The 27,952-nt window shown below is 40.7% G+C and overlaps 1 protein-coding gene across 1 annotated transcript in view; it reads right to left on the bottom strand.

Moving 5' to 3' along the window:
• Positions 1 to 27,952, bottom strand: part of LOC119658178 (malate dehydrogenase, mitochondrial-like) — a 46,700-nt gene that overhangs the window by 8,960 nt on the left and 9,788 nt on the right. The window lies entirely within an intron of this gene.

The raw sequence follows: 27,952 nt of genomic DNA, 5'->3' as shown, positions 1-27,952 counted from the left end.
ATCTTTTTGCATGTATGGGATCCCCCTTAAATTCGACGTAAAAGGATGTAACTCACTGTATTCGTGAGCGTTCATTGTTTCAACTTTTCCACCAAATTTGATGTCGATCGCTATAACCGTCTCTGAAAAAAATTGGTGTGACAGACAGACGGGCAGATAGACAGACAGACGTTGTCTCTTGAGGCTTTCGAGCAGTTAGATAGCATATTGGCTAACGATAGACAGGTAAATACTTACCGGAAAGGGGGGTCCGGTTCGGTTGTGGATCTCACTTTTGTTAGCTCGCGATGTGTCCTGGAACATCAGTGAAGAGCACGCCTATAGTGACCACCAGGCAATACTCTTTGACCTGAAGAGCAATCTCTGCTCAACCAAAAATGGGGAGAAAGTCAGGTTGGTCTGCGAAAGCAATTGACGAGCAAATATTAATAGATGTGTGGTTGGAGCAGGACACTATATTATGTAAACCCTCGGAAAAAGCCCCTCCATATCACGGAATGTAACGCGAAGGCATGTGACTCATCGATGCTGAGACGTTATACTTTCCTCAGTAGAAGGCCCAACTGCTGGTGGAATAGTGAATTGTCAGATCTTCGGTCGGCGTGCCATCGGACCAGACGAGCGGCTCAGAGAGCAATGAGTAGGATTATCAGGAGGTGAAACAGCGAGCTTACAAGGAAGCCCGAAGAAACTTGGAGTTGGCAAGAGGTAGTGCTTCAAGCAAGACCCATGGGGAGGCGCCTACGGGGTTATCATGGGGAGATTTAGAGGTTTGAGAGTTGTTTGAAGCATGCTCAGCGGAAGGGATCTTTTCTGAGACATGGAAGAAACAAAGGTTGCCTAAACCTGGTAAGTCTCCTGGTAAACCATTTTCCTACAGACCTATATGTCTATTGGACACTAAGGGGAAAATGTTGGGGAGAATAATCTAACAGATTACGTATAATGTATAATGATGTCCTCAATGGCTGAGTTGCTAAAGAGGTAACAATAGTGGGTTATGCCGATGACATAGCGGTGATTGTTGTTGCAAAAGATCTGGCGGATGTGGAACTGCATTCATCCGAAGCAATCACTGCTATAAAGAAGTAACTGAAAGATGCAGGTCTTGCACTCGCGGAGGATGCTTATCACGAAGTGACGTAATGAAACCACTGCGTGTATCAGAATGGGGAAGTATATCATGACTTCAAAGCTAGCAATTGAATATCTTGGACTGATGATAGACGTGAGGCTGAATTTCAAGCAGCACTTCCTAAATGTTTGCATCAAGGCGTCCAATGAAGGGAGCTCGCGATGCACTCGTAGAATATTTATAACTAAAGTGGGGAGTTCAATACTGCTTTACATAGCGCCAAATTGGTCAAATGCATTGCATACCGTATGCAATGCTCAAAAGATTAGCGCGGTGTATAGAAAGATCGCCCTAAGAGTGTGCTGTGATTATAGAACCATCTCGGACCAAGCGGTCTATGCAGTAGCCAGAATGATTCCGATTGTCATTTTGGCCAATGAGATGGCACGTATCTATGATGGACTGGATTCTTCCTCTGATCGGCAAATGAAAAACGCCGAAAGAAAGGAGACATTGGGAGGGACACTAGGACCAAAAAATATAATTGGAAAAATGCTTGCATGCCAGGAGAGCTGGAATGTAGTGAACGACATGGTAGGGCGAATTCAGTGCATATTAAAGGAGGCAGAATACAATCGATGGGCGAAGGAAGTGTCGAAAGCCATGTCCACCCCGCGACGAAATATTTGTGGTGGTTCCGCGGGGAGGAGGACAAGAGTTACAGGGTGGTTTTAGTAAGTAAAAATTCCATACGTGTAGCAGTGTCTTTGGAAGATTTCCACCTCCGGAAAAAAAAGAAAAGGTTTTGTTTTACACAAAAGAAAAGCCGGAGAAAATGCATAGAGACGAATACTTTTTTTTATAAGTAATGATGAGGTTTATTTTTTGTTTTTTTTTTTAATGGAGTGAAACGATTATTTTCCATTTTATTTCTAAAGAATAGATAATATAGAAAAATTAAACACATGAACTGAATATTGCCCTTATTATTTAGTTATGAAATGAGACGAATACTTTTTGACTCACTGTATATATGTAGGCCCTCTATGAAGCTCTTCTTTAAATAAATGTTGCAAACATTTCCGTTCAACTATATAATTTGCAAATCATGAAAATATAATAATTGGTATGGCGCGTAGTTCTTAATTGGTAAATATTTGTACTATACATTCAGCTGTGTACATATATGCACATATTATATCGAGATAACATGGCGATGGCAATTAGAAATATAAATGTGGGTGAGGAAGTTGTGACTTATTTTCGCAATTTATAGTGGAGGAGGAAAGTTTAAACCTCAATTAATTAAATACAGGGTGCGGCAGCATAACTTCCTTTTTTAAAATGCGCGCCACTCAGTTAGTTGATGTCATAGCGGAGCGCTAGTGGTCTCGCTCAAGAGGGGATACTGTAAAGTTTTGTCCCGACATGGTTCAGTCGCCATCATGCGTTGGAATAGTGAGGAGCGTGCCTTTGCCGTTGAGGTTTACTTTTCAAGCGGATGTTCGGTTATTGCAACACAGCGTGCATTTCGGAATCGCTTTAATTTAGCCCCGTTGGCTCCCGTCCCAGACCGCAAATCAATTGTTACATGGGTCACTACATTCGGACAAGCTGCAGGTGCGACAAAAGGAAGAACTGGAGTCCCTCGGCCCGTTAGATCACCTGAGAACATTGAAGCAGTGAGAGCGTCAATGTTGCGATCGCCACGGCGTTCTGCGGCGCGCAAACACGCATCTGCCCTTCGACTATCCGATCGTTCTGTGAGAAGAATTCTCCGTGATGATCTTCATTTTCATCCCTATAAGATGGCAATAGTGCAGGAACTTTCAGAACGTGACTTCAATTCTCGGATGAACGCGTGTGAGCTTCTTCTTGATGTCGTTCCCGAGGGTGCTATTGTTTTTTTTAGCGATGAAGCCCATTTTCATTTGTGTGGGTCGGTTAACAAACAAAACATGCGCTACTGCGCTGACACCAACCCTCGAGAATTGCATCAAAAGCCTTTGCATTCACCCAAAGTCACAGTGTGGTGTGCAATTTCCTCAGCTGGAATTATTGGTCCCTGGTTTTTTGAGGAAAATGAGGTTACAGTGACAGTGAATTCGGACCGGTATGTAAACATGCTACAGAATTTTTTTTTCCCACGGCTAGAAAATTTGGATTTGGGTGACACTTGGTTCCAACAAGACGGTGCAACAGCACACACTTCAAGAGCATCGATGGCTGTTTTGAGGGAACACTTTCCAGAGCGCCTTATCTCAATTAGAGGCGATTTGGAATGGCCGTCACGCTCTCTCGATCTGTCCCCTTGTGATTTTTTTCTATGGGGTTTTTTGAAATCCCGTGTTTATGTGAACCGTCCAAGAACCCTACAAGATTTGCAGACCAACATCCAAGAAGAAATTGCCAACATAACACCTGCTATGCTAGCAAGAGTGATGACAAACGCCAGAAATCGGTTTACGCAATTTATGGAGAATGGGGAAGAAGTTATGCTGCCGCACCCTGTATTAAGATATTTACATCAATACTATTTGTGTGCTGTTGTAGATTACAGTTTGTAATATTGAACCCTTCTAATATGACCATGGAATCAAGCAGTTTCAAAAAGTCGGATTTTTTTAGGTAGCGCTACTGGTCACTACACTCTAAGTAACATCTACCGAGCCTTAGTGAAGTATTTCTGCAAGACGCTTGTCATAAGGAATTGTTTTCCATTCCTAAAAGTGTTTCGAACATTGGTAAGCCAAATAGTATTTTGTCTGAATTGAACGTTTTCAATAAAGGAAAGTACATATACTTAAACATATTATCGCAACTAGAAGTGACGACAATCCAGCTGCATATTTAAATTATTTTACCATCAAAAAGTTTTATTGCACTCTACCGCACCGAGTAATTCAATTAAAGCATTTCTCTGAACTTTTTCTTCGATTAGATAACAATAGTACAGCTCTGAATATAGTTAACAAGTATTTCGGCTTTATGACCACTCCATGATGTCGCATCTTTGAGTTTCTAAACCCAAATCAACTCTTGTTATCGCCCTCGAAAAATTCATGTTACTTGCCTTTTTAAGGTTTTGTATAAACACAAAACCTTATTAAAATCGGTTTACTGTCTGTCTGTCCATCTGTCTGTCCATCTGTCTGTCTTTTTTTTTTTTTTTGTTGAGGAGGTGGAAATCTTCAAAAAGACACTGGTCTGGACACACCAGCGTGTGGGATTTTTACCCACTAAAACCACCCCCGACTCCCTCCCTGCCCCGCGGAACCACCATAAGGTATTACATCACGGGGCGGAGTCAGCTCACTCTAGCTTTGTCACCTTTCTTCTATACGCGGCGCACGTGACCGCGCTTTTCTCCCTTCCTCTGCCTTTCGCAATTTATCTTGAATAGATGCGATCATGGAGTTGACCGCATCCCAATTCTCTTGATGTGCTAGCATTTTCGGTACCAGATTTTCTGGTACCAGCACCTCTCCAAGAGTCTCTTCTAGATTCCTCCTTTCTTCCACAAATCTCGGACAGTGGAAGAATACATGCTCTGGGTCCTCTGGGACTCCATTGCAATTTGGACAATCGGGTGAGGTCTCCAATTTAAACCTGTGAAGGTATTGGAGATATCCTCCGTGTCCCGTGAGAAACTGGGTGAGATTATAATTAATCTCACCGTGTTGTCTCTCCAACCACTCCTTGATGGCAGGAATGAGCCTGTGCGTCCACCGGCCCTTTCCCGAGCGTTCCCACCGCTCTTGCCATCTATTTATGGATCTCTCCCTCTCAGCGTTCTTCGTCCGCGATGAGGAAGAGGTTGGCTTTGCATTGTATATATTCGCCATCTCATCTGCCAAGATGTCAATCGGCATCATTCCAGAGATGACGAATGCTGCATCATCTGAGACAGTCTTGAAGGCAGAGCATACCCTCAGGGCTGTCCTCCTGTAGACTGAACTCAGTTTGGTAGCATTCCCTGACATCCACAACGCCTCCCTCCAAACTGGGGTCGCATAGAGCATGATCGAGGTCACCACCCTGGCTATAAGCAACCTAGAGGTATGCCGTGGCCCTCCCACGTTCGGCATCATCCTCGCCAGGGCCATACTAGCAGTGGATGATTTATTACAAACATACTGTAAGTGTTGCTTATAGCTGAGCTTCCTGTCTATCACCACCCCCAAGTATTTGATGGTCGGCTTGGAAGTGATGATATGATTCCCGATTCTAACACAGGCGCAATTTCTCTTCCGGCGCTTCGTGATGAGGACCGCTTCTATTTTTTCCTCCGCAAGCGTCAAACCAGAGCTCTCCAACCACTGTGGCTTCCTCCGGAAGGAGAAGATTAAGTACATCGTTGTATATGATGTTCCACAGTAGTGGGCCCAATTCGGAGCCCTGTGGGACACCGGCGGAAACAACGTACTCCTGCGGTCCGTCATCAGTGTCATACCATAGCCCCCTTTCAGTTAAGTAACTATCGACGATAGCAGCGAGATAGGCGGGAATACCAATCTTCGCTAGGGATTTGCGTATTAGATTCCAATTGGCCGAATTGAATGCATTTTTCACGTCCAGGGTTACCCTTTCCGTGAATTGCATCTTCGGCCAAACCAGTAACCAATTTGATGGCATCAATGGTTGATCTGGCTTTTCGGAACTCATACTGCCGATCTGAAAGGCCGCCTTGGCTCTCAACAACCGGGAGTAATCTATTATAGATTACCCGCTCTAGCATTTTCCTTACCGTGTCCAAAAGACATATGGGTCGGTATGAGAATGGTTCACCTGGAGGTTTACCAGGCTTAGGCAGAAGTACCAACTTCTGTCGCTTCCAAGCCGCCGGAAATATTCCTTCGGACATGCACGCTTCGATCAGCTCAGCGAACATGTCCGGCCTGGATTTCACGGCAAGCTTAAGGGCCTTATTCGGCACTCCGTCCAGGCCCGGCGCTTTATGGTCTCCTATTCTGCCACAGATCTCCAGCAGCTCGTCTCTGGTGACTGGAGGAATTGCCGTCACATTCAGAGGTGGCCGGAATATGTCGGTGCTCTCCTCTTGCTGGGGGAATAACCCCTGTATGATTTTCAGCAAGAGGGTGGGACACGTGATCTGCGGAGAGGAGCGGCCTCTGAATCGTCCCATCACTATTCTATAAGCACTCCCCCACGGGTTGATGTCCACTTCTGAGCAGAGCTCCTTAAAGCATTTTGTCTTGCTTCGGTGGATGGCGAGCTTGAGGGTTTTGCGGGCTGCCTTATAGGCGCATTCTTTCTGCCCTTGATCGACTCTACCTACCGCCCTCTGAGCCGCTCTTCTGGCTTGGTGGCAGGCTGATCGAAGACCGGTCAGTTCATCATTCCACCAGTAGTTTGGTCTTCTACTGGGGAATGAGCACCTCCTAGGCATAGACGCGTCACATGCTTTGGCGATGCATTGAGCCAGATGGACGGCTCTTTCCGTAGAGGCGCCTGCTATATCAGGTTGATCTAACCACACCTCTAAGAAGCTCTGCTCATCCAAAGATTTTGCAGACCAGCCTGAAACCTTTTTCGGTTTTGCGCATGATAGCTCTTTGCCCTGTGGCTCGACACATGTCTCAAAGAAGATTGCCTGGCGATCGCTGTGGGTGTAGCGCTCGCTGACGCACCAGGACATACCACGCGCCAGCGCAGGGCTGATAAAGGTCAGGTCTACAACCGAGCCTGACCCCCCTTTCTGAAAGGTGTTTACGGCACCTTCGTTAGCCAAAACCATGTCCAGTTGCGCAAAAGCCTCTAATAGACTGCGCCCCTTAGCATTTGATTCTCTGCTACCCCACTCTAGGGCCCAAGCATTGAAATCACCAGCAATCACCTTTGGAATTCGTCCCCTTGCGTCGAGAAAAAGATTATCAAGCATTTGCTGGAATTCAGGCAGTGTCAAACTTGGTGGGGCGTAGCAGCTGTATACATATACACCACTTATTTTTGCCCACACAAAGCCACTGGCTGCCTGACTTGCAGTACATTGAATGGCTTGTCGACCACAAGTCCATATCGCCGCTCCACCAGTCGAATCTGTGACCCATAGGGCACCGTGGCGGTTTCTGTACGGTTCACTTATGATGGCAACCTCCATCTTAGATTCGAACGTGGTCTGCTCAAGTAAATCCTGAGCGACCCTGCAATGATTGAGGTTTATTTGAATAAACCTCATTTTCTCATTGCAGTGAGCGCCTTCCTAAATTCCGGACATTTGGCACTTCCGGCTATGTGCCGGTTATCCTGTCCCTCTTTGGCTACGCACAATAGGCATTTGGGGTCCCTATTGCACTCTCTGGCAATATGGCCTTTCTCCCCACACCTTCTGCATCGATCGGACCGATCAATGTTGCTGGTGCATGCCTTCGCGAAGTGCCCAAACATAAGGCATTTAAAGCACCTCTTTAGTGAAGTTTGCTCCCTTAAACGGCAAACAACCCATCCAATCCGAACCCTTCCGGCAGCTAACAACATCTGCGCTGCCTCCGCTGGCACTCGTATGGTGGCCGTTTGAGTGCCACCATAGGCTTTCCGTAGACCGACAACAGACTCCTCTGTAAGTTCTTTCAACTTGAATTGCTCCTTCAGAGCAGTACAAATTTCTCCTTTCGATGTAACTTCATCGAGATCCTTACATTGTATATAGATCTCATGTTTTTGGGCACGCACTGCGGCATTCTCCCCAAGTGAGTTTTTCACTTGAGTGCGAAAGTCATCAGTTTTGCCACCGCTGGATCTTTTCAGCTCGAACATGAGATCCCCTTTCTGGGTTCTTCGGATTCTGTTCACATTTCCGCTCAGATCTTTTAGGTCGGGTTCAGCTTTGACCTTTTTGAGTATCTCCGCGTAGGACAGATTGCCCTTACTGGAGATAACAATCGCATCTGGACGAGTTCGCACTTTTGCTTTTCGTTTCGCTTTTTTGTTGGTTACTTTAGTCCATCCATCGTTTTCGTTCGTCTTGGGCTTCGCAACGCTGATCGAGTTTCCTAGATTCGCTGTATGCTTTCCTCCTTCTGAACTGTTGGTGTTGGTTTTCAGGATGTCCTGTCCGTCTTTTTTTCTCTTAGGCGCCTGCAGATTATTTAAAGTATCCCCCTCTTTTTCACGTCCTCGTTTATTTCGCTGGGATTCGATGGTAGTACGATTAGGCGTCACTTGGGTCGCTTGTGATACTGTTGGCACAGGGTTCGGCGTGTTGTTATTATTCTTCTCCTCCATCTGTGATCTATTATAGAGGACTCTAATGGCCCTCACCATATTCTTTATGGCTTGGTGCACGTTGTGCTTGTCCTTGATAAACTCGGACAGCTCAACTATCTTTGCCCCAAGCTGGGTGAAGGGTAATTCCTCCGGATCGGGACTCCGCTCCTTATAAGCCCCGACAGTGTTACTCCTTTTATACGCTGTTTCACTTTTGCCAGCTATTGATCTTGCCTGTACTTTTTCCTTCATCGCCTTTAGCATTGGTGGAGATCTCAAAGTTGATGAGCTTCTTTTGAATGGATCCTTATCTTGTTCCTGGAGCACCTCTTGCTGTCGCGCATCTTGAACATATGCTGTGGGTGTTGTTACAGTTTTTGTCGTCCAACGATCCATCTTCAGTTCATCCTTGGTTGTTCTTGCTACTGGTGTTCTCGGTAAGGTCGTACTTCGCTTGAACACTTCCTTCTCCAGATCCAAATCACTTGTAACATTATATGCCAAGGTGGCCAAGTTGTCCACCACCGAGGCACTGCGGTCGAGGGATATCGACGACCGGGAGCCCGCTTGCTCACTCCCAAAAGCCGCCGGTACTGGGGTTCCGAGCCCCTGCACCGTAAGTTTACTCCTTCTCTCGTCTTCCATGGCGGTTTTATGTTCTGGGTATCCTTCCCATAGCCATTTTGGTCCGCGCACCAGAGATAAGCAAACACTAGCCCATACACAGTCAGAAAAGAAAAGTGCATGAACACATATTTACACATCAATAGGTATGCCCCTATCCGCCACCTGGGGTCGCGCCTGATGGGAGATCTGGCAACTCCTCACAGGTCCATCTGTCTGTCTGTCTGTCTGTCACACGCATTTTTCTCGGAGACGGTTATAGTGATTGACACCAAATTTGGTAGAAAGGTGGGGACTGTGAACGCTCATGCATACAGTGAATTACATCCTTTTACGTCGAATTAAAGGAGGGGTCCCCATACATGCAAAAGGGGGGTGTAAAATTTTTTTTCATCAAATATAGTCATGTGGGGTATCAAATTAAAGGTCTCGATTAGTACTTTTCGAAGCCGACCTTAGTTTTGACATTGGTTGGAAGGGTGGGGAGCGCAGGGGGTTGGAAGTGATCACTTCTTTAAGGGGGCCATTCCCAGAAACTACCGAACCCAAAAATCTGAAAAAAATCAGGAAGCTGCCACTATATGTGGTGCCTGGGCTCCGAAATACCTTCCATGCCGATATCTGTTTAAATTAAGTTAATAATAGTATATTACTACAATTTTTTGTAATTGGTTAGAAACCCCCTTAAGGTCATCCTAGTACCATGAAATTTTGCAGTGATATAGGCTATAATATAGAGCATGATCTTACCAAGTTTGGTGGAAATCGCACTATTACTAATAAAGTTATAATACCTCAAATTTGTTGTTTCTTTGAAAATTGAAGACTATGAATGTCAATATCACCCGAAAGTAGATACTCTCATATAATATATGGATACATTACGTGCTACGTACTAAGAAATACACAAAACCTTTCGTACCTGAAGCGTCCAGCTTCCGGTTTCCCGACTTGTTTATTTCTATGATTTGTCATTTTTAAGGTTTTGTGTAAAACAAAACCTTATGTCTGTCTGTCACACGCCCTTTTCTCCAAAACGGCTAAACCAATCCGAAAAAAATTTAGTGGACAGATGGGAGCTATGAAATCCCACGCATACATCGAGATGGGATAAATTTAGGTGGAATTTAAAGGGGAGCTCCCCATACATGCAAAGAGGGGATTCAAAAAATTTATACGGATTTATACGGATATAGTCGTGTAGGATATCAAATGAAAGGTAGCGACTTGTACTTCCCGAGACTGACATTAGTTTTGGCATGAATTGCAAAGTGCGTGAGTAAGGAGTCAAAATGTACGCACTTAAAGTGAGACAGGACTCATTTTCGGAAACTACCCAATCCAAAAATCCGAAAAAAATCAGGGTGGTGCGCCTAGATGAAATCTAGACCTCAAAATATGTCCCATTCCGATATCTGCTCAAATAAATTTACTAATAGTATATTACTAACTTTTAGAAATTTACTGAAAAACCCCCCTTAAATTAATCTTAGGACTTCCGAATTGTACCAGCATAGAGGACAATATTTTCTATATAAGTGCTAAATTTCATGGAAATCTGGCTATTAACGCCAAAGTTATAGCAGTTCAAACTTATTAATTTCATGCGAATTAACAGCATCCTAAGCCATACAAATAAGATGCTGACGTTATAATTAACGAGAATAATTGAAATTCGAGTGAAATATTAAAATTCCATTCAAGTAGAATCTAATTCTCCTTAGCCCTTTTTTTTATATTTGATGTGGGTTACATTCTTGCCATTTGCTAATAATATTAAAATCAGAGTGTGAAGTGTATGAGGTTGACTATTATCAATACAGGGGTTTCCATCAAATGATTTATTTGAAACGCTTTCTGAAAAATAGAGGGGAAAGGAATTTTTAACTATGTGACATGGTGCTGTCGTTGTCAGCCTTTGTCCCGTTCACAAGCAGGGTCGGCTCGTCGTGATCGGTTTCGTAATTTTATTTTATCAAATGCTTGATCAGGATGTAATGGTGAGGGTTTTAAATTCCCATCCAGCGTATTAAGCCACCGCTGTTTCGGCCGGCTTTTTGGTTCTAACCATTAATTTCGATGTTCAGACCAATATTGGTAAGTGGATTCTCTTTAGCGTGAATTACGTGACCACACCATCCCATATCGATCGGGGATATTTTCATTTCAGACGTGATCAAAACATGTCACGCCACCAGTGCAATGCAACATCTTCATCCCTATTACCGCAAGACACCGTTCATTGTCTTTTATAATCGTCCAACACTCAGAAATGGCTGAGTTCTGGCAATGGCAGTAAACTGTCCCTCGGCAAGTGTTGGACTATATGTAACTAACCTAGATGCTCAATATCAATTACGTGAACAGAGCTATACCATATGGCACTTTTAGAAGTAATAACAATAATCGTTGGCGTCACAATCCACATTGGATCAGGGCATTGAAGTATGTTAGAACACTTCCTTCAAAACCGCAACGGTACATTATAGTACACTGTAGGAGGCAATGTGGTCAGTATTGCCCTCGCCCGAGATTATTATCCTGATTTGACTTAGGTACTCACTCATAGCTGAGTCGACTTGTATTCGACATCCAGTCACGATAATAAACCCCTCTGCCACCAGTGGTACCTTCCGCTACAGCAGCCCAATCCCCCCCCCCTCATTTAACCACTTGAACCATCCGCACACGGTACTTTGAGACAGTTGGTGTTTATTGATCACTCAAGCGAGTCAAACGTGAAGTGGGGGTAACATGCCTTCAACGTCAATGTTTTAGCTAGTTCGGCAAAATGAACCAGCTCATCGTAATATTTCGATCTCTCATACTACTTTTAACAAAATGACGTCTGTCGTTGGGGTTCTTCAGCATGGCATCTCTTAATTTACACGTTGTGTTTATATACCTTCTATGGCATTACAGTCATTGACTTCCCGAAGTCTTCATCTTCACCTTTCTCGGTCGATAAACGCGTCCTCAAAATTCGTAAACCGAGTAATTTGCGCTGTTCAATCAGTTATCCATAAGCCCTACATGATCTGTAGTTTTTCATGTCGAACTTTTTGATTGTCATCAGTGTTTGAATAAAACGACCAGATTGTTTTTTTAATTAGGGACAACCCTAGTGTATTTCAGCACTGAGCAAGGGAGCAACTCGCTCCCGAAATATCGATATCTTCGATTAAATACACTAGGGTTGCCCCTAATTAAAAAAAGTCTGGTTGTTTTCTTCTACATAACCTGCTTGCTGAAACTTTCGAATCTTAATATGAAGCGCGGCTTTTGTATCTCATTGGCCATCTGCACCCCATCCAATGATGTTTCGCTTTCCGACCTAGTTCACCAGCAACACTCCGACATTGTAAAATAGAATCAGCCAAATGAAAACTAATGTAAACTTGGTTTTCCTTGGCAAAAACTTTAAACGCTTATTTCTCCGTTAGTATTGAGAATTTCGAGAAAAAGAGTGAAATTCGTGATCACTCGTGATCGTGTGATCGTGGCCGAATCAGAAGAGAGTTGCAAAATGGTATATGGATATGCGGATCTTGGTGTCAGGCTAATTGGTGAATTTTGGAGGAATCTTGGGAAAATCATTAAACGCTACGTTAATATTGAGAATTTTGAGAAAAGAAGCGAGGTTTGGGCTGCAGAGTGGTATATAGATTGGAGGTCTGGGTACCCGGAGTGTTCCTGTAATTTGGAGGAATCTTGGGAAAACTTTGAACGCTTTGAACACTTGCATCTCCGTTAGTGTTGAAAATTTCGAGAAAATAAGCGAAATTCGTGATGACTGGTGCCAGAGGAGGGTTTGAGCCTTAAAATTGTATATCGATTGGGGAATTGAGGTGCCAGGGAAACTGCTGAAATTTGGAGAAATTTTGGGAATTAGGTAGGTTTGATAGAACTTTAACACGTAGCTTCTCCTTTTTACAAATAAATTTTAATTAGCCTGTAACTCCGTATTTCGGGGGCTACTCACTTCCTTCAGCAGTGCTTAGCTAGTCAATCTCTGTCAAGTGCTCTTATGTTTTTATAGAAGGTTAGTGGTTAGATGCTCTGTGCTTTATTCGTCTTTATTCCTGATCGCAACATTTTGTTTTCATTTTACTGATTACAGTATTAACTGCTTTGCTTTGAATCCAGCTACTTTATTTGGGTTGGGGAACAACATTATATGTAAATAACACGGCGGCGTTTCAATGAGAAAAACAATATTCCAATATTGAATTCCAGATCTAAAAATAAGAAAAATCGAATAGGTATGCAACCAAAAAGCTGTTTGAATTATTTCAATTCATTCTCATGTAATTTGATGTGCTGAAAACGAAAACGATATCAGAAAGTGTCTAGGACGTCAGGAATTTTCACAAAGTGCGATTTGAAAGTTGGCTCCTTTAAGAGACGTAAAAAACTGAATGCAGGATCTACTAAAAATGTGAGTTTTCATGTACACATAACATGCTTACTACATGTAAGCTGCCTACTACATTTTGTCGATCATGCGGAAAATCGGTGGCAAAGAGATACCAGACTCAGTTGAATGTGAAGTACAACCTTAAAACGATCAGGGCTCAAACTCTAACTTTGAAATTGTTGTTCTCACAAGAAGAGATAAATGATTTTGGCGAGAGATATCGATCTGCCCAAAGATGCTGCTGGGTTGCTTAGACTACTGTTACTTATTACTACCTCGAAGATTTTTTTGTTAGCTGAGATTTGGTGAAAAGAATTTTTTCTTAACCCAAGAACAAAAGCTAGTTTACTGTAGTGACGTTAAAGGTTTGGTGGTTCAATTTTCAATTTAAAATCTAGAATGAATCTACTCAATGGCGTTTCTTTATTGAATCATTGAAGCGCGATTTAAAAGCAGTTTTGCTCCACACAAAGATGGTTTGCATTTAAGCATGTTCTAGAAAAAGTTTTCGGCAACAATAAAGATGCTTATTGCAGAACTATAGTCAGAAGAATGTTAAAGTCTTTTCAAGATTAGGTTCGACTCAAGAGCCACCTGGGCTAGTTTCTTCAGAATTCAGAGGCCGTGAATGAAGAGCAGGGGTAACGTTTGCATCAAGATATCAAAAAGATGTAAAGAAGACATAAAAGAAATTGTAGCATAATAAGGATGGCAGATTCTTCCCGCTGTATGCTACTGAGGGACATTCCAGATGCTACTCATAAAGTGTACCAAAAGGAGCGTCGCAGTGAAGAAGTAACGATTTTTAGTAAGTTCACAAGTTCTTTTCATTAAAAAATCAGTCTTTAAAATAATAAAAAATGATAAAATGATTTCACATATTCTTATGTGCACTACTTATACTTTAAACTAATAGAGTAATTTGTGAAAAAACATTACGTGTCACGGCCAAATAAAATTCATTTTTGGATTCAGTGCATCAAAAACAAAACATAAATCAGTTAAAATTATCAAAACAACTTTTAATTTTTTTTTGCAGACCTGTGTTATCAACTGGGAAAAAGGTTTTAATTGTATGCTAGATGCAGTTGGATTAAGAAAAGAATTGTTTGAGTTGGATCACAGCTTCCATTCTATTTAAATTTAAACGCACTATCATCATCATCAACAACGGCGCAAAAACCGGTAACCGGTCTAAGCCTGCCTTAATAAGCAACTCCAGACATGCCGGTTTCGGGCCAAGGTCCACCAATCCGATATCCCTAAGAGCTGTCTGGCGCCCTGACCTACGCCATCGTTCCATCTCAGGCAGGATCTGCCTCGTTTTCTTTTTCTACCATAGATGTTGCGCTTGTAGATTTTCCGGGCTGGATCATCCTCATCCATACGGATTAAGTGACCTGCCCACCGTATCCTATTGAGTCGGATTTTAACCACAACTTGACGGTTATGGTATCGCTCATCGCACCGTCAACGCACTATACGGACCTATTATATTAAGACAAAGTTATTAATAATGAATAGAGCTATCCTATTTTAGGACAAATTCGAATTTCACACGGCATAGATTTCACAAAACTTTGGAACAAACTGAAATCTTTTTGATCCTATACCTCCTTAATGCTCAGTCTCAGTTCCTTTACAGTACGGAAAGTGTGATTTTGCGTTTTATTTTTATAGATGTTAGGTGCTATGCAATGCCACAGATTTTCCGTGGGGTTCGGACCCGGATGTGGGACCGGACGAAATGGGGAGCAACTTGCTCCCTCGTTTTTTGCGCCACGGATCCCTTGTTTGGGCTTATCACAGAAGCTTCAAAAAATAAAAAGCGAAGACGGCTTCACGACCGAAGAATATGTACAATCTTTAAAGGCAATTCATGCATATTGCCATGTCGTAGTTCTAAAACAAAAGAAAATTGTTATCAATACACAAATAATATTTCTTGCCAAATCAACGATCATTTTCAGCCATAATAAGTTTCTTCAAACTTATTTTTGGAGTAATAGAGCAAAAGTGAAAAATATTGCAGTACGTTTATACGTTTATATTTTGCAGTGTATTGTATTTCCGAATATGCTATAGAAAGTTTTTGGATTCTTGAATTGCTTCGCCAATACGAATTAGAAGTGGTTTAGTCACTAGTGGTAAATTGTCCTTGGCAATGAAACAGCATTTGTTACTAAAACTTCAAAGCGCGGCAATGCAATCACAATATAGCCATTAGATCGTTAGATATATTCGGCTTGGGTCTGATTCTTCTCATGTTTTAGCAGCTCTTGAAGTCTTTAGTCGTGAGCCTTTGTTTTCAAATATTTCGGGAGCTTTACTGCCTGCCTGGTTGATTATCGATCGTTAAATTTTTAAGGTTTTGTGTGAAACAAAACCTTATTAGAATCGATTCATGCAGCAACTGATGCCATTTAGTGTTAAGTTTAAGGGGGGGGCTCCCCATACATGTGAAAGGAAGGTGCAAAATTTTTTTTCATAAAATGTGGCCATGTGGGGTATCAAATGAAAGGTCTCCATTAGTACTTTTCGAAACTGGATCAATATTTGATATTGGGTGAAACATAGGGGAGTGAGGGCTCAAAATATGACCCCCAAAAGTGTAACAGGTCTCGTTCTCAGAACCTATCCAACCGAAAAATCTGAAAAAAATCGCAGTAGTGCATCTCTTCGAAATCTAGGCCTCAAAATATATCCGGTTCCGATATCTGCACAAATAAAGTTAATAATAGTATATTTCCACATTTTAGAAATTTACCCGGCACCCCCCTTATGTTCATCCCAGAAGTACAAAATTTGGCATGCGTATAACGAAGAACATAATGCACAACTTGGTCAAGCTTGAAGAAAATCAAACTATTATTAACAAAGTTATAGGGAGTAAAACAGTTTTTTGTGAATTTCGTGCACTCTACACTCTGTATGACGTCATCATGACATATCAATTCGTCAATACCACAACGAAGTAAGTTTGTATGAATTGGGTGGAAAAAAATTATTTTGTTTTAGTTTTTTAATCATTTGTATATGAATATCAATTATTCCAACGAGACATGTGTGTATGTAGGTATATAGTATATGCGTACTAATGAACTTTGCGGGTAGTGCCTAATTCAGATAGATATAAGAAGTAAATCGGAAATATGGGTACGATCAATTTATATACGTGCCTATATGTGTACAGTATTCGAAAACAGGCAATTTGTTTGTTTAGGGTGAGCGTAACATCTACGACTGTAACATGTACGTATGTCTCGTAGTTTTGTAGCTGTATACGGATAGAAAAATGTGCGTTGAAATTTCTTAGATAAGATGAACACAAAACCTTTTTACCCGTAGTGCGAGCTTCCGGTATTCCGACTTGTTTGGATAGCATTTTAAATAATTGAAAGAATATCTCACTAATCACAGTTATTATTTGTCATGACGACTGGAAGGTGTAAAAGTTGATCCATTGCAGCGTTACTGAGAGGCAAGGTTCGACAACGTCAATAGCACCAAAATATTTCCCATTGAAAACACCTATATATACCAATTTTCATGGCGATCAGTTGTGTAGGTAGAAGTTTATTGCTTGCAGCGGCTCCTAGTGGTGAGATGCAGCAACGTATATATCGTAAAAACTATCTCCATTTAAAAGATATACATGCATGCACCAATCTTCACGGTGATCGGTTGAATGGTTTCGTAGTATATAAATCTGTAACGGAGATACCTACACACATATATATTAACATCCATTTTTCCGGTTTTTTGTGAAACAAAACCTTATTAGAATCGATTCAAAGTTTATCTGTCTGTTTGTCACATACGGAAACGGCTGAAGTTATTGACACGAAATTTGGTGTGGACATGGTCTGCGGTTCGCTTTACTTCCAACGAGTGGCTTTATTTTGCCATGGGTTTAAGGGGACGCTCCCCATACTTGCAAAAGGGTTTCGTAATTTTTTTTTCAAGGCTCGTTTAATGCTTTTCGAAAATGATCTCTGATACTGCGGCGGAGTGGGGGCTAAAAACTTGTGGTCCGAAAAGTTTAACAGGTCTCTTTCTCAGAACGTATCCATCCGGAAAATCAAAAAAAAATCAGGATGGTGTGTCTATACGAAATTTAAGCCTGAAAATACACCCCATTCCAATATCTAATCAATTAAAGTTAATAAAGCATATTACCATATTTTGGAAATTTGCCCGAAAATCCCACGTTAGTTCATCCTAGAAGTACAAAATTTGGCGTTGTTATAAGCAATAATAAAATACACATGAGCTTCAAGGAAATCCAACTACTATTAATAAAGTTATAAAAGGTCAAAGTTTTGTATTTTATGCGAATTTATCGCAATTTAAGACTTGTATGACGTCATCATCATATAAAGTGAACTGAAACTACATATATTGACACATTTTGAATTTTCAACGATGCAGTAACAAAAAAGCGTGCATAGGATGTTTTTCACACAAGATGAACAAAAATCTTTATACCTAAAGTATCCAGACTCCGGAATTCCCACTTGCTATAAATCAGATGATAGGAAGAATCAACTTTTAGTTCCGGCTACAGGTGGCATTATTCTTTTTAAGGTTTTGTGTGAAACAAAACCTTATTAGAATCGATTCGATGTCTGTCTGTCCGTATGTCTGTCTGTCTGTCTGTCACACCCGATTTATTCGGAAACGGCTTGACCGATTGTCACGAAAATTGGTGAGAGTATGTGCTCTACCGTTCCCTTTACATGCAGCAACTGGCGCCATTTTGCATTAAGTTTAAGGGGGGGCTCCCCATACAGGTGAAAGGAGGCTGCAACATTTTTTTTCACAGAATGTAGCCATGTGGGGTATCAAACGAAAGGTCTCAATTAGTACTTTTCGAAACTGGTTCAATATTTCCTATTGGGTAAAACATAGGGGAGTGAGGGCTCAAAATACGACCATCAAAAAGTGTAACAGGTTTCGTTCTCAGAACCTATCCAACCGAAAAATCTGAAGAAAATCATAGTAGTGCATCTCTATGAAATCTAGGCCTCAAAATATATCCGGTTCCGATATCTGCACAAATAAAGTTAATAATAGTATATTTCCACATTTTGGAAATTTATCCGGCACCCCCCTTATGTTCATCGCAGAAGTACAAAATTTAGCATAAGTATAAGGAAGAACATGGTGCACAATTTGGTCAAGTTTGAAGAAAATCCAGCTATTATTAACAAAGTTATAGGGGGTGAAACTTTACAATTTCGTGCACTCTACAACCTGCATGACGTCATCATCACATATCAATACCACAACGAAGTAAGTTAGTATGAATTGGGTGGAAAAGGATTATTTTGTTTTAATTTTTTAGTCATTTGTATGTGAATATCAATTATTCAAACGAGACAGGTGTGTATGTAGGTATACGCGTGCTAATGGACTTTGAGGGTAGTGCCTAATTCTGACAGATATTAGAAGTAAATCGGAAATAAGGGTACGATAAATTTATGTACGTGCCTATATGTGTACAGTATTCGGGGAATAGGCAGTTTGTTTGTTTAGGGTGAGCGTAATATCTACGGCTGTAATATGGACGTATGTCTCGTTGTTTGGAAAAATATGAAGGAGTATGTTGGATTTGTAGCTATATACGGATAGAAAAATGTGCGTTGAAATTTCTTAGATAAGATGAACACAAAACCTTTATACCCGAAGCGCTAGCTTCCGGTATTCCGACTTGTTTCTGTTTAATTCAAAACCTGACAAGAGTATAAATTATATTGTCCGAAATCGCCAGGTTTGCACCTAGACTGGTTTCGGTTAATATAGTTACTTTTGTTTAGGGATAGGTGATTCGCCATTAGTAGATGGCGGGGATTCAATGAATTCACGTGGAATACAAAATTTTCACCTTCTGTAATTTTCCTAGTAATAGCTGTATTCCCTTCAGTCTTTCCGTAATTGTGTCTTATATTATCACCATGCTTCCAGAGTAAACTTAACAGGGGTTCTCCAGCAGATTTCTAAAATATAGTACTATACTAGGATGTGAAGGGAGTCACAGGCCTCTACCCAAATTTCGTGCAATAAGTTCTGCCATTTCTGAGTAAATCGGCTATGACAGACAGTCCAACGGGCAGACATTTATTGGATTGGGAAAAGAGGCTTCCCCATATATGGCATTTTACAATTTCACTAGTTTACCAATTATTCTCGTTAATCTAGCATCTTATTTGCATAGCATGCAGCAAATTGGCGCGAAATTGATACGATTAAACTGCCACAGCTAATAGATGGATTTGCACATAGTATTAGTGCGATACTATCCTCTATGGTGCCAGTCAAGTTCAAAAAGTTGGTAGTATATATATATTTTCTGGCCTAGATTTCGTCACCATTATTTTTTCGAGATTTTTAGGTTGGGAACTTTCCGAAAGCGAGTCCTGTCTAACTTTACATTTGTGGATTTTGAATCTTCCCTCACCCGTTTTGCAATTTATGTCGAAACTTAGATCTACATGCAAAAGTGTGAAACATGGGTACATTCGATGAAAAAAATTATATATACTCCCTTGCATGTATCGAGAGCTTCCCTTTAAAATTCACGTAAATTTATGGCACTCATTGCTTTCACAATTCAAAAATTTCGTTTAAATACTGGCTCAAACGTTTTGGCGAAATGTGCGTGTGACAGACAGTGAATCGATTTTAATGAGGTTTCATTGTACAGAAAACCTTAAAAATGAAGGCGATTTTCAAAATTAATTTTATAAAATCTGTCAATTATATTTTTTAACTGATCCCGTTGGTTCGTGTTCGGGCCTAAACTACGTGAAAAAGGTAGGAGTATTTGGATCAAGTTTCCAAAAAAAGGTAATTTTAATATCAAATACGATCCTGTGCGTAGCAATGAAAACAACCGAATTCTTCTAAATAAAAAACTCTCAAATTAATATGGTGTTTTATTCCCAGAAATAAACTTTGAAAACATACCCTTTCGAAAATTTTGCATGCATCATCATTTCAGAATTACCACACATCATTTGGAGCCTCATTAACCTTATTATATAACTGTACCTAATTCATTATTAAAATCTTCCAATCTCACTTTGGCGCTTATCAATTGGAATATTGTCGTCACCCTAGATTCTTCGCATATGGGGTGTTCATAGAGCTCTAATCAGTTGACTGGAACGACTCCAGCCAAGGTGTTATTCGTTAAATTCTCAAAAGATTAAAAGAATGGCGTAGTAAAGTGATTAGGGCAAATAAAACCAATACCGGCTTTTCATATATATTGTTCGTCATAGAAAACATCCACTTTTTCTAATTGACAATTACCTGGCTTTGAGAAAATCTTTATTATTGAACATCTTTCTAGTATATACACATTTTCCGCTTCCTTTCGATTCCCTAGCAAATGCAGCAAAATCTACAGATGCACTGATTCCACCTCATATAAAGCCGTTTCACAACTAAAAGCTCTGTGTTGCCGGTATGAGAGGTTTTATGTATTCCTTATGTAAAATTTTCGTCAAATTTCGTATCAGTGGGAGAATCTGTCTCTGAGAAAATGACTGTCCAAACAAACATACAGACCGACGGCCAGACAGACGGTAAGCAGATTTTATTAAGGTGTTGTTTCACACAAAACCTTTAAAATGGAAGCCCCCTGCTTACTCCATTGCGGAATATAGGGTATCTAGATACTCTCTTCTTTTTAAGGTCTTGTTTTCAACAAAACTGTATTAAAATCGGTTCAATTACTTTTCTCAGAAACCACAGTATCGATTGACACAAAATTCGGTGAGCATGTGGGAACCGTGAACCCCCACACTTACGGTGGTGGCACGATAAGGGTATATGAAAATATGAAAAAATGTATGGCAGTTTGGCAAATAAGATATCTCCACCCCAAGTTAATAATAGTATACTATATTTTGAAAATTTATTGTGCACTCCCTCTTAAGTTCATTTGAAATTTTGCAGTCAGATATACTTTAAAGGGAAGCATCACACTGGAAAGTTTGTTGAAAATCCAGTTATTATAACGAATTTATAGTAGGTCAAAGTTAACCCTTTTGCTTCAAATTGCTACTCCCCACAAGATCAAATGTCAGTAGCACGTCAAATTGAGTATCGCCTAATATACAATGTATATTCACTACGAGCTATAAGCTCAAATATTGATATATAAAAATCAAGAAAGCCTTTCATACCGGTTTTCGACTTGTTTGCTAGTTCAGTTTTCTAATAGTCTAAAACGGGTGCAGTTTTTTTTTGAACCAGTCTTTTTGGTTGAGCAAGCTGTTATCGACTACTTCTTATTGGTAACTTCAGATAGAAGTCAGATTCGATTTTCTGTTCGCTTATAGGGGCCAACGACTTTTTCGTTATTATATGCTTAGTATGTCAGCTGCACGGAATCTCCGGGACTTCAAAATATCTTAACGTTCGCAAATTGTATGAATGACCATCGAAAATGAAATTTGAGAACTTTGCTGATGGCTCTACACAGGATAATTTGGTGTACGCGAGTAGCAAGTAACTTCTTTTTCTTCAGCTTTTGTTTCGTTCATAAGCGGGATCGGCCTCGCCATTTGGCCCTATCAAATGTCTGATGTGAATGCAATCTCGAGGCTTTTAAATCGTTAGCGCGAATTACGGCCCATAATATCGAAGAAGCTTCTCTCGAAATTTTTCCATGGTCGGTGCAACTCCATATTGATTGCAGACATCTTCATTTCGGATGTGATAAAAACGTATCACACCACTAGTCCAACGCATCATCTTCGTCTCCATTACCGCAAGGCGCCAATACTTAGAACCATAGAGGTCGACAGGACGACGTTGCGGTAATAAGGTAATGAACGCCCACATCGAACTGCTCACGCGAATGTCGGTAATTGTGGAAAGCAGTCCTTCTTAATTTTAACAGGATCTGCACTTTGTAAGACACCAATTATTTTGACAAATTTAACCTTCACAAAAAAGGTGTGTAAAATGCTGACATATACTCAGAAGCCTGGAGGGAAAAAACCTCACAGGCCGCACCTCATTGCACATCTGAAGCAGGAGAATCATCAATTAAGGATGCGATTCGTCGTGAATCTTCCTTTTCGATTGAAGTACTCGGGTCCGGAGTTTCAGGGTTCCACGCACGTGGTGAAGCCGTAATTTTTTTATTATATTTCTGGTTTAGCACGCGTGTTTATCTTTCGCTAGGTTCCATGTTTGTTGATTTTCAGGTTCCGGTGCGGACCTACGCATCGGTTGATGACACATTAAGTTTTGTTAACACTCCACATTCCCGAGACGAGAACTTCATTGTAAAGTTTGTTCTGAACATCCAAACGAAACGACCAAAAAGCTGACCAAGGCAACAGTAGCTTGATACGGTAGTGATTTGAAAGCCGCTTGGTTCCTCCCAAGTCAGGCCTATGACTCTACCGACCCTGCTAATGAATGTCCCATTCTTCGGCGAAAGCAGTAGAAGATATATTAAACCACGCCTACATGGGAGAAATGTTTAGTAAAGAACGACTGAGGACTTTTGATATATCTTTTCAGAATAAAAATTCCAGCATTCAAATTAGCCGGAATGAGACTCGATCTAAAGTGGGAAAATTTTAAGATGCCTTATCGAGAATCCAAGCTGACAGGGAATTTTTTGCTGATATTACTATATTCAGAATTTACACCCGGTTCGCAACCACGAATAGCAGAAGCAAGCAATTTTTGCTACATCCCAAAGGCGTCGCAATTTATCCCGCTAATGAATTGTGCCGCTTGAATATATGGTTGCCATAGGCTTAGCGTGTCAACCACACCTTCGCGTCATCGTTGTTGTTTCCGACTAAAGCTCCTTCTGAAATTTTCCTGGAAGCTTGTACTTTTTCTAAATTCTTCTACGCTATGTAAATCCAGGCTGAACCATCCATTCGTAGACTTTCCTGCGATAGTGAGTTCCATTACAATGGGATAACTTACAATATATATAGTTGCTGCCCTTTCTTGATGTGTGACCTATGATGAAAATTGAACACCTGTTTGCAACCACTGCATATTCACAAACGATTGGATCGTTAGAACGAACCCATAAAAGACTACATGTTTTACGAACGAAAATAAAGATGTTTGGGACGATTAGGTGCGGTATAGGGGCTGCTCCCTCTGCTACAATATAATGACTATATTCCGCTCGAGTTAATATCCACGAAAATGGTGATTATTCCAGGAACAACAAAAAGAGTATTGATCCAATATATGTACAACTAGGAATTATTAAAAAATGAAACGAGTTTTAGATTGCAAAAGTCGGTTACTAATGCAAAGCAATTCAATTTGCGAAAGATTTGTAAACCTACTGAAATTACAAGTAAGAGATATTAGTACATTATACTAGCATCGAAAGAAAATTTGAAAAAAAAACTAGACTCACTCTGCAAAGATCCTTATAAAGTAATTAGAATAGATAATCCATAACATAACATGTCAGCGGCAGTGATCTGCACAGAACTGAGCGATTTAAATACCTCGGGTCAACGCTATCAGCCAATGGAAAACTGTGTTATGAAATTGCTTCACGCATTAACGCAGCCTGGATGAAGTGGCGTTCCACAACTGGTGTTCTTTGTGATAGACGTATCAACGAACGTCTCAAATCTAAAATTCGCTCTCAATGGTTCTGAGTGTTGGCCGACTATAAAAAACAATGAACGGCGTCTTGCGACAATGGAGACGAAGATGTTGCGTTGGATTAGTGGCGTGACACGTTTTGATCACATCCGAAATGAGGATATCGGCGATCGTGAAACTGCGAGGTAGACTTCTTCGATGGTATGGTCACGTTATTCGTGCTAACGAGAATTCAGTTGCCAAGATTGGTCTGAACATCGATGGTAAACGACCAAAAGCCAAATGGCGAAACCGATCATAACGAGCCGACCTTGCTTGTGAACGGGACAAAGGCTGAAGAAAATGAAGAAGGGAGGGAACACTTCGACCGTTATATTAAATTAAACTTAATAACTTTTGTAAATATTATATAAGCGTCTGTAATATTCAAATGTGTCTCGATAAACACAATTTCGAATAGACAAAGAATTCATTTCAGAAAATACATAGATTTCGGTTTTAGCTCTCATGGTGATTACGTGCTATTGATAAGAAAATTCTAAACCGCGTCAGCAAAGCAATTGCGATAAATGAAACGCGGCAATTGTATCATTTACAATCGATAAGTTACAAACAGATTTAACATAAAATGTTTCAGAAAACGTATCTTCAGTCAAAAGTCTAATTAAACAATGAATATCAAGAGAGTCCATAAAGATAATGGTTTGAAATATAAGTTGTGTTTCTATTTGATTGATTTAACTGATCGCGTATTGCAATAAATAATCTAATCCAGAATAACTCCTACTCCTGAAATTGTTTAGTCCTCTAAGTTTTTTAGGAATCAGCACAATTTTTCTAGTGAGTATTTATGTGGGCGCTTTAGAAAAATGCGCTAATTAACCAGTTTGTCGCGAGCTATAGTTGGAATACAAACACGATTTCTAGACAATACTTTTATTCTTTTAATTTCAAGTACAAATGCTATTTAATTGGTGCCTGATTGTTATTGTCTTTCTGACCAACTCTTTTTGTTTCTAATTTTTGAGAAATAACTCAATTACAATTTTTACGCCAAGTACAGATACTTTATCTGTAAGTACAGATTTTTTATTTGCACTTACGACTTTTACAGGTGCTTTATTAGATCTCTCACAATATTTCCATATCAAGTTTCAATGTAATCAGTGCAGAGCATCGAGGAATGGAGCCAAACTCAGGGTCGATCAAACTTTTGAGATGTTGTTTTGTCCTTGCGCGTTCCAGGATAATTTTAGTGGTAATATCCCTCTGATTGGGTGATAACTGTGATTGTTTTCATTCACCAATTCTAATGGATGAGGAATCAACCGCAAAAGTTCTGATAGGACCATTGGAACACTTGAAACCAGGTGCCAGTTCTTTCGTGATACAGTATACTATTTGGGGTGACCTCAGCCTTTTCGTCCCACACAAGAGCAATAATTTAATTCCTTTTGCTATGACGCATAGTTCTTTGCACTCCATGATCTGTTGAATTGCTTAGAGGAATACTTGTCTTTCTCAACATCGAATGTTTTCGTTAGTGGGTAACACTATACTATTGACACTTTCCTGACTGGAATCTCATCATTAATATTCCGTTTGATGCCGGTTTCCAGGTCACGAAAGACATGCTTGGCGGATGCGATGAACATCATTACAAGGTCGAATTTAAGTAAGCAGTACGCAATAACGAGTATTCTATAGAGCCCCAATATCATCATCGAGGGGCGTTCCCACATTCCTTAATCTAATCATAAACCGTTGACGAGAGCAAAAGGCCATAGTCGAAAGATCAGCTCGGTTCCGATGCATGGTAGCCGATTCAGAAGCGTAAGGATTTTCAAGATTTTTAGCTTACTAGTCCACAAATTTCTATCCACTTTAGTTGCTCTTTACAACAAAAAGGGAATCATAATCATCAACGGCGCAATGACCGGTATCCGGTCTAGGCCTGCCTTAATAAGGACCTCCAGACATCCCGGTTTTGCGCCGAGGTTCACCAATTTGATATCCCTAAAAGCTGTCTAACGTCCTGACCTATACTATCGCTCCATCTCAGGTAGGGTCTGCCCCGTCTTCATTTTATACCATGGATATTGCCCTTATAGATGTAGGCTGAAGGAATATTTTAACTGAATTCTAAATCCCCAACCTAACAGAGGAGTCATTGTGACATGAGTGCCCTGACTTCCTACCACTTTCCATAATGTCATTGAAAAGTAGAGCGATTTAATGACCGGCTGATGAAGGTCGCTATTATATCAGCCGATTATACAATTCATTTCTCCACTGCATAAGCATTACGGACATATCGTGGCAGCCATTACCAATATTGAAGGAATCGTGGAATTAAAATAAAACCACGATCTACAAACCAGCTTCTGCAACCCTCGGGGTCACTAGGCTTGGTGAATGGTTCATCAACCGACCAACCGGGTTTGGAATGGAAATGTCCAAATGAAGCTTATTGAGAAAAACGCATCTACCATCGATGTAACCCTAGCTAATTGGCAAATTTAAAAGACTGGCAAAGAAAGCTGGAGCTGGAGGGGCGCATTATGAAGATCTTTGCAATAAAGTGGACACTCGGGACAGCGGGAGAGATCTACATATGTATATCGACTTGTCAAACCTGACATCATATTTGAACGGAGACATCGTGGTATCGTGAGTTGTGCATTGAAATTACGAATTCATTTTTGATAACCGAAATCGCGACATGATTCAAATGACAGTAAATCAAGTCGGGTTAATACTGGCACAATAATATGTTGCACACTCATGGAGAAACATCGTGAGAAGCGTCGCTCCCCTTTCCATTGCAGTGCTGGATCTGGTCTGTTCTGTGGCAAAAGTTAGTACCAAAGGAGCTCCAACGCTGGGTTAAATTGTTCCACCGCCATCCCACAAGTAAACTTCACAGTGGCGAGAGCTTCCTTTCGCAACTCCTCTTTGTTCTTGTTATGGATACGACCACACGCGATATCCTACATTCGGTGCATAACATACTACTCGATGAAGATAATGTTTTCCTAGCTAATAGCAAAGCTGATTTCGAGCAACTAGCAAAACGGTCTGAGATTGAATCTGAATAAGACAGGATTTTTGATGAACAACCCAATGAAGCAGGCACTATCGCTGTGAGTGGCGGAAACCTACCGACTACTGAGCAATTTATATATCTTGGACCAATACTCTCAGCCAATGTTGAAATCCGTTATAAAATTGCTGCACACATCTGGCCCCTTGTCGCCCTTTATGGCAAGGCAACGAACTAACCTTTGCAGTAATGGAAAAGAAAATTGCCCGTAAGATGGCGTCATCCCATGTTATGCATCGATATACACCGATTCTGGAAAAATTGTGCCAGAGACGTCTTTGATGGTATGGAGAAGAATTCACGCTGATGAGAACTTACTTGCTAAGATTATTCTCTACATCCAAGTTGACGGGAACCATCAAAAAGCCAACTGAAACCACTAAAAGCCGGCTGAAGCAATAATGGCTTGGTAACCTGGATGGAGAGTCGCGATTTAATCCATAGCAGGCCTTTGATTGATGAAAACGGAAATGATCAAGATCAGGCGACCCAGTATTTGAATGCGACAAACGTTAAAGAAAAATGGACAATTAGACCGGATTGAGTTGATCCCACCTACTCCGTCAGTCGGCAACTTATTACACCGCCATTCGAACTGTAGTGACTTTCCCTCCTTCGCTCTCAAACGGGCGTGGTCCATATGTGCCAGACTATCTGCCAGATAAAGGAGCACAGATTTGCATTATAAGTAAAGGAAAAATTTTTCACATTACTTTTTTTCTGTATATTTTAATTGTAAATTTCTTTATGTTTTTTTAAATAATGCTCAACTCTAATCTTGAGGGCAGGTAATAATGCTGATTGGCTTGCCGCGATTTAATACCCTCCATTATAAAAATGCATAGTTCTCTCAAATAGTGAAAAACTTCATTTTCAGCTACGTACGAATGTT

Source organism: Hermetia illucens, chromosome 5 (genome assembly GCF_905115235.1).
Source record: "Hermetia illucens chromosome 5, iHerIll2.2.curated.20191125, whole genome shotgun sequence".
Classification (NCBI taxonomy): Eukaryota; Metazoa; Arthropoda; class Insecta; order Diptera; family Stratiomyidae; genus Hermetia; species Hermetia illucens.
This window is presented reverse-complemented; position numbering and strand designations above follow the sequence as displayed.